A 6,757-nucleotide genomic window follows, 5' to 3' on the forward strand; every position below is an offset into this window, starting at 1 on the left:
TACAAACATCTCACCAAAACCCCTCAGCCTGTAGACAGCTCTTTATGGAGGTGGAATATGAATCTTTTCTCTTCTTTCTGCCCCTACATTCACGCTGATCTCAGAAATTCATTGCTGCTCCCTTTGTGCAGAGGTCTGTAAAATCAGAGGGTTCCCATTGCTAGAGCTTGAAAAGACAAGTAGAAATTAGCTTTAGCATATTTAACTCGTCTCGGCCCCTCCTTCTGACACCAAGGGTAACACGAGCATCTTATAGTTCGTCCTCTGGGGGCTGGCTTATGCCTGCTCCCGTTTTTTTGGCAGTGACTTGAAACAACCAAATTCTTATTACAATCCTCAGATTTAAAATTAAGTTCTGATCACGTCTTCTCAGGGCACACCTAAGAGGCGCTGTTTATCCCCAGCCAAATCAACTGTTTTCCCAAGTGGCCCATTCCTAGAAATGTTATTGTGCCTAATAACCAGCTCAAATATGTATTTTCATTTAATCTTTCCTTTTACCTCCATCTCACATGTGTTGCTGTATGTCACAAAGTCTCTATGAAGATCTGCTGTTACATCATTGTGTGAAGTACGAGCTGGGGTTTGTTTTAATTAAAAAATTACTTTTACTCAGATGGTGGCTGGGCTTGGAAATGTTCTCGGTTGCCCTGCGAAAGCCCCAGTGGAATGTGTGTGTGTATCTTTTTGCTTTTTGAGGATTTCCTATTTTGTGAGAGAACCCATTGCCTCTTTTTCTTCATGTGACAAATTGGTTTAGGCAGGTGGAGTCAAAGCGGGAAGAAGAAATTTCCAAAGGTGTTTCCTGCATGCAAAAGTAAGCACAGGCTATCCCTCTGGGCACAAAGGCCAAGGGTGCATCAGAGTGACCTCCCTTTGCCCCTCTGACCAGCATACAAGAGTCTAGTAGCTTCATCTGAATGACAAATATCAAAGGGGAAGACGGCAGCCTCCATTTCGGAGCTTTTATAAACTTGGAGAATAAACAGGGGTATTTTGTAGTGTTTTATAATAAAGGGTCCTTTGGTGCTGATTCCGGGTTTTATTACATCTGTGTTATGTCCTACAAATAGTAACAGACATTTTCCTTTGCTGTACAACGTGGTGAGCCACTGGCCTAGACCAGAGGCAAATCTGCACTGCTTTTCAAATATCATTCTCCCTCTCAACCGCAGGAACTCTTTGGTTTCTATTATATTTCCGCCCTTTCATATCCCTGATGATACATCTGATGAAACTCAGTGGCCAGGTGTGTGAACATGGTTGAAAAGACCCATACGGGACCAGCGACGTCTCCCCACAGCGTGGGATGCTCCCCTCCCGAGATGTCCCACAGTCAGCAAGACTGGTACTGAGTTGTTTTCCCAACAGAGAAGATGGGTCATATGACCCCTTAGTACTTTTGGTCCTACTCCCTTTTTAACTAACCACACACACTGCATGATCTCAGGCCGGGGTGCATGACCGAGGGCAGAGTTTCCCTGCGTAGATTTTTCCACAGTAGACCTTTGCACGGAGCTGTCGGAATAGAAGAGTCACAGCCACCATTTTTTCCCCATTGCAATGGGATTATCTGGGCATATACTTCAGGGAACACGTGTGGGATTCCAGAGTAGGCCGGGCGGCCTCCGAACACATTCCCTGTCCTGTACTGGACACCAGGAACTGCATCCCGTCTGCTCCTGTAACAGCTCCTCACCGTTTGCTCCACTATTCTGCTGCCTCTGCAGATTGCCATGGCTGAGAAGCAGCCCCAAGGAGTTGAGCATGGTGGAAATCCTTAGAGAAACAAGTACATCAGCAGTAGAGGCAGAGGAGGTGAGAGCTTTTGTTTTTCTCAAAAAAACAAAGAAACAAATAATGATGAGGGTTCCATATTAGAAGAGAAGGGACTTCTTGCAAGTTCAGGAGGCTGTATAAATGATACCTGTGTATGAATCCTTTTAGGGGCAGTATAATTTCAAGTGAATCTGCTTGGAAGATTGCATATCTCGTGAAGAAAAGGAATCTGACTTTTAGGAGCAGTGATAGTCTGTCACATAAAACATGCGTAGCGAAGAAGATCGAACCTGACATGGATCATGACCATGGTCGGGACCAGAGAGATGGTATCCCCGGGTCTCTCCAGCTCTCTGATCCATGCAGAAGTGAGTATAATTTTTAGAATACTTTCTCTTATTTCTGGGTTTAGATTCCCTCTCCCTTTTCTTTAGACCCAGGTTAAGGTTTCCAGTAGGAGATGGGTGTGGAAAGTTATGTGACCAGTGAGTAACTTAAGAAGGGATTTGGAAGAAGAGTCAAGAAAACTGACACTATCTTGTGAGCCAGGAAAATCATGGAAAGTTATCATCAAGCAACTACCATGATTTAACCTCACTCTTCCCCACCCTGCAAAGTGAGGCATATCATTCAAGTTGAGGAACCAGGGTTCCGAGAGGCTAGTAAATGGCAGGCTTGGATTTGAATCAAAGCACCACCCTCCGTCAGCCTTGCTTTGGTCCCACACTGTAAGTGGCTGCACATGGGAGCCTTGACCGTCTGGATGAGGCGTTTGAATCTCCCATAGCAAGCAGAACTTCATAAGAAGGCAGAAGCTAAATTTCCATGACCTTGAATTAAATATAGTACTTAAGCAGGAATTATGTCTCCCCTACTTTTTTCTTTACTGATGGAAGGGGAGAATAGAGAAGAGAAGGTGACTAGGTGCTTTTGGTGCTAAAATAGGACATGAGAACTCATGCTTCCGCTGACATCCTAAGATAGAAGACACGAAGTGAGGCATCAGACCGAGATGAACATGTTCAAAACAGGTGGCTGAGACCTGGGTGGGGTTCCCCTTCCCCCACAGGGAGTGAGGATGCAGAAAGGGATTTGGAAGGAAGTGTCTTCGGTGAAAATCATTGCTTTGCTATGAGTCCCCCCCCTGCCACACCCTAAGAGGAAAGGTTGAGGAGAGATGCCTCTCCCTCCCCCTCAAACAAGTGGAGGGACATTGAGTCCACTCAGTGAACTTGATGTCAGTCTCAGCCACTGAATAGACAAGTGTCTGATTCAGAGCTGAAGAAGCAGAAAGCTTGCTTCCTGCTCTGATGGTGGATATGAAGGAGGGCTGCTCCTGCCCTGGGTACTTCCTCCCAGAATTTGTGGGGGCAAAGAGTGCGTGAGCATCTCCAGGACCAGATGCAGCCACACCAGAGGAAGGGCTGGCGTTTTAGACCTTGTCCAAGACGGGCCATTATAAAAGGGAGCAGACTATTTCTTGCCTCAGGTGGGGGGCACACACGTTCACTCACTTAGAGACTTTTCAAGTGGTGCACTTATGTATATGTTATACTTCAGTCAAAACACCTTTTAAGAAAAGAATAAAGAAGCCTCATCAGAGAGAAGTGAAAGTATTGCTGGATTCCTCTTGGCTGAAGAAAGAGTCAACAGAAAGTTGGAGGAGAACGTATCAACCACACCAAAGAAGTTTCCGGTGAGTGGCCCTTAGGAAAGAGGGAGGCTTTGAAAGACCTCCCAGAATCTGTGTGAGAGGAAGAGGCAACTCTACGCACTGCCAGGGCCCAGGGAACCCACAGCCTGTTCTCAAGGGCACCACACCTCCCTCCAAGTCTGCTCTCCCATACTGGAGGAATCAGAAACCTGATTGGCAAGTTGGGGAAGAGTGACAGGGGAGGACAGAAGAATGCAACGACCCTGCCCCCTTCACTGACTGCAGCATTTTTTTTCCCTCTTCTTTTAACAACACATTCTGTCTAGAGAAGGGTGAGTCCTTGAAACTTGGAATGAACCTGGAAGCTTTTCTTAGTATGCGTGTTAGAAATTCGAAGTAGACATTCCAAGTTGTGTGTTGGGAATCAGTTGACTCTAAGATGTCCTATTCTGTAAGAGTGGCCAGAAAGGCAAGTTTCATCCAGGGGCAGGGGAAAACTAACACTGCTGAGCAAGTTAAAGGAACAGTGGGAGAAGAAAATAAGGCTGTTTTATTCTTACATACAAGATATCCATTTGTTCAATTTACTGGTTGCAGTAGTGTGAAAGGAAGACTGATATTGCTCCGAAGCAGTAACTAACAAAAGCCAACCATTGGAGATGCGGTGCCATACAACAGATCTATCATGCAAACCATAGACGTGGTTTAAAAATTTCTGGTAGTCACATTAAAATAGTGAAACAGACAGGTGATATTGATATTAATAACACATTTTTACTTAACCCAATGTTTCTAAAGTATTATCAGTTCAATGTGTAATCAATAGAACAATTTTTAAATAAGATAGTTTGCATTCCTTTTTAAGGATGATATTTTAAAATGTTTATTTGTTTTTGAGAGACAGGGAGACAGACCGTGAGCAGGGGAGGGACAGAGAGAGAGGGAGACACAGAATCGGAAGCAGGCTCCAGGCTCTGAGCTGTCAGCACAGAGCCTGATGTGGGGCTCGAACTCATGGAGTTCGAGATCATGACCTGAGCCGAAGTTGGATGCTCAACCGACTGAGCCACCCAGGTGCCCCATACATTCCTTTTTAATTTTTGCACTTACTCTTTGAAATCTGGGTATATCTTACACTTTCGGCATATCTTAGTTGGGGCTCGCTACAGGTCAAGAGCTCCATAGCTGCATGTGGCTAGTGTTTGCCAAATTCCATGTGCAGTTGTGGGATGTCTGATGGGGCGGAGAATGATCTCAGACAGTGGGTGAGAAGACTCCGTGCTCTGGTGATGAAGAGGTTGAGGCAGGGTCTCCCAAGTGGGCAAGAGGATCATTCAAAATTCTGTCTGCACTTGTGTTGGGTCTGATGAGAAAGGATGGGAAGGAGACTGGGCAGAGCGGTAATGGGAGATGGAGAGCTGAAAATGAGACCTGCATGGGCTGTGACTCTGCCATCACGTCGCCATTGGAAACTGATCGAAATCAGCCGGGAAGAGAGGAAACTGAGAGAATGTCTGAACCAAGGGAAGTCAAAATAAATTCAGCACCACTTTTCTGAAGTAATAACTATGGAATTTAAGTATTCATTAAAATGAGCTCAACGTGCCCCCATAGGGGCTGTTACCGGTTGTTGCACAAACCAGCGTGCTTGTCTGAAATAATATGTATCAGGCAGGGTGCTTATCATCACAGGCAGGGTAAGCATTGCCGTTGTTCTGGTTTTGCTGATGAGGGGAGTGAGACTTCAATAAAAGGAACAAAACAATCAACTTCTTGCTGTAGAAAATTATCGCCGAGGGAACCCTGGAAACCACTGGGTACAGAAGTCTGCCTTCAGGGAGAGGAAATCTACTGGGGGCAGTGGGGGTCAAGTTGCTTAGAGGTGCATGGGTAACCAGGGAGAGGTCCTCCGGTCTAGGTCCGCACATCTGCCGGGATATCAGCCTGTGATTGCAGGAGCCCCAGGATGGATCCCCTGTCTCTCCAAAGAATCTGCTGCAGAGCAGAAATAATGATGAGGTTTTGTGTTTTGTGTTTTGTTTATTTGTTTTATGAGATGTCAAGCCTTTAACTGTATGGAGAGTGAAAGGCCTTCTTGCAGTGGTGAGTTGGCTGTGAGTGATGTCACGAGGATCTGTCCTGTGTAAGCCTCCAGATGTCTTCGATGGAAGAACGGGGTGAGTGTGGAGGAGCAGGGTCTTAGCAGTGAGGGCAGGAGAAGTGGAGGTGGAAAGAAAAGAAGGGAAGGTCAGAGGAACTGGAGGATGAGAACACTGGCCATTTGTGGAGGGCGCTGAGAAATTGGTACAGTGTTCATTTTGGTTGGCTGGCAGGAGAGTTGTTAGAAGAGAAATGTAGGGGGTGCCGAGGGAGTCCTTGGTAATATGAAGAGTTAGACTCAGGGGAAATCAAAAAGGAAAAAAAAAAAAAGAAACAACAGCAAAATTAGTGGTTTGAAATGGATGTCTGATAATCATCAAATGTTATTTATAACTGTGGTTTTGAATGCAAGGAATTCAGAGAGTTTGTGGACCAGCGTCATTCAGCAGAAATATAATGCAAGCCACATGTGCAATTAAAAATTTTCTAGTAGCTGCATTTAAAAAAGTAAAAAGAAACAGGTGAAATTGATTTTGATGATTTATTTTATTTAAAGCAGTATATCTAAAATATTACTGTTTCAACAAGTCTTCAATATAAAAGGATTAATGAGATAGTTCACATTCCTTCTCTCATACTAAAGTATGTCTTCAAAAACTCATGTATGTTTTACTCTCCCAGCGCATCCCAATTTGGACTGGTCACACTTCAAGTACTAATAGCCACATACGGTTGGTGGCTACTATATTGGACAGTGTGGCTTAAAAAAATTTTTTTTAACATTTATTTATTTTTGAGAGAGAGAGAGAGACAGAGACAGAGACAGAGAGACAGAGTATGAGTGGGGGAGGGGCAGAGAGAGAGGGAGACACAGAATCCGAAGCAGGCTCCAGGCTCTGAGCTGTCAGCACCAAGCCCAATGTGGGACTTGAACTCACGGACTGTGAGATCATGACCTGAGCCAAAGTCAAACACTCAACTGACTGAGCCACCCAGGTGCCTCTGGACAGTGTAGTTTTAGATAGCTTCTTTCTGCATTGTCACCTTTTTGTCCTTTATTTAATAAACTTTTTAAAAGTATGATTATTTCTGTGTGAAATTTCAAAATAAGCAAAAATAAAAGTGTATTGCTTAGAAATGGGTAAGCAGGTGATAGAATAAAGCACAGGGGGATGATTATCACAAAAGTGCCGATAATAATTTTTTTTTATTCCAAGAGAAATG

The 6,757-nt window shown here is 44.5% G+C and overlaps 1 long non-coding RNA gene across 4 annotated transcripts in view; it reads left to right on the forward strand.

Moving 5' to 3' along the window:
- The window catches only part of LOC132663580 (uncharacterized), a 105,982-nt gene extending 102,181 nt beyond the window's left edge, over positions 1-3,801 (forward strand). For 3 of the 4 annotated variants that reach the window (XR_009603136.3, XR_013551816.2, XR_013551814.2), the window contains 3 exons: positions 1,731-1,818; positions 1,948-2,147; positions 3,340-3,801. This is a non-coding gene — a long non-coding RNA (uncharacterized LOC132663580). Of the gene's footprint in view, positions 1-1,730; positions 1,819-1,947; positions 2,148-2,724; positions 2,909-3,339 lie in introns of those variants that run through there. The other variant, XR_013551815.2, reaches the window with a different exon arrangement.
- Positions 3,802-6,757: the final 2,956 nt, after the last annotated feature.

This window comes from Panthera onca, chromosome D4, assembly GCF_046562875.1.
Source record: "Panthera onca isolate mPanOnc1 chromosome D4, mPanOnc1 haplotype 2, whole genome shotgun sequence".
NCBI classification, from domain to species: Eukaryota; Metazoa; Chordata; class Mammalia; order Carnivora; family Felidae; genus Panthera; species Panthera onca.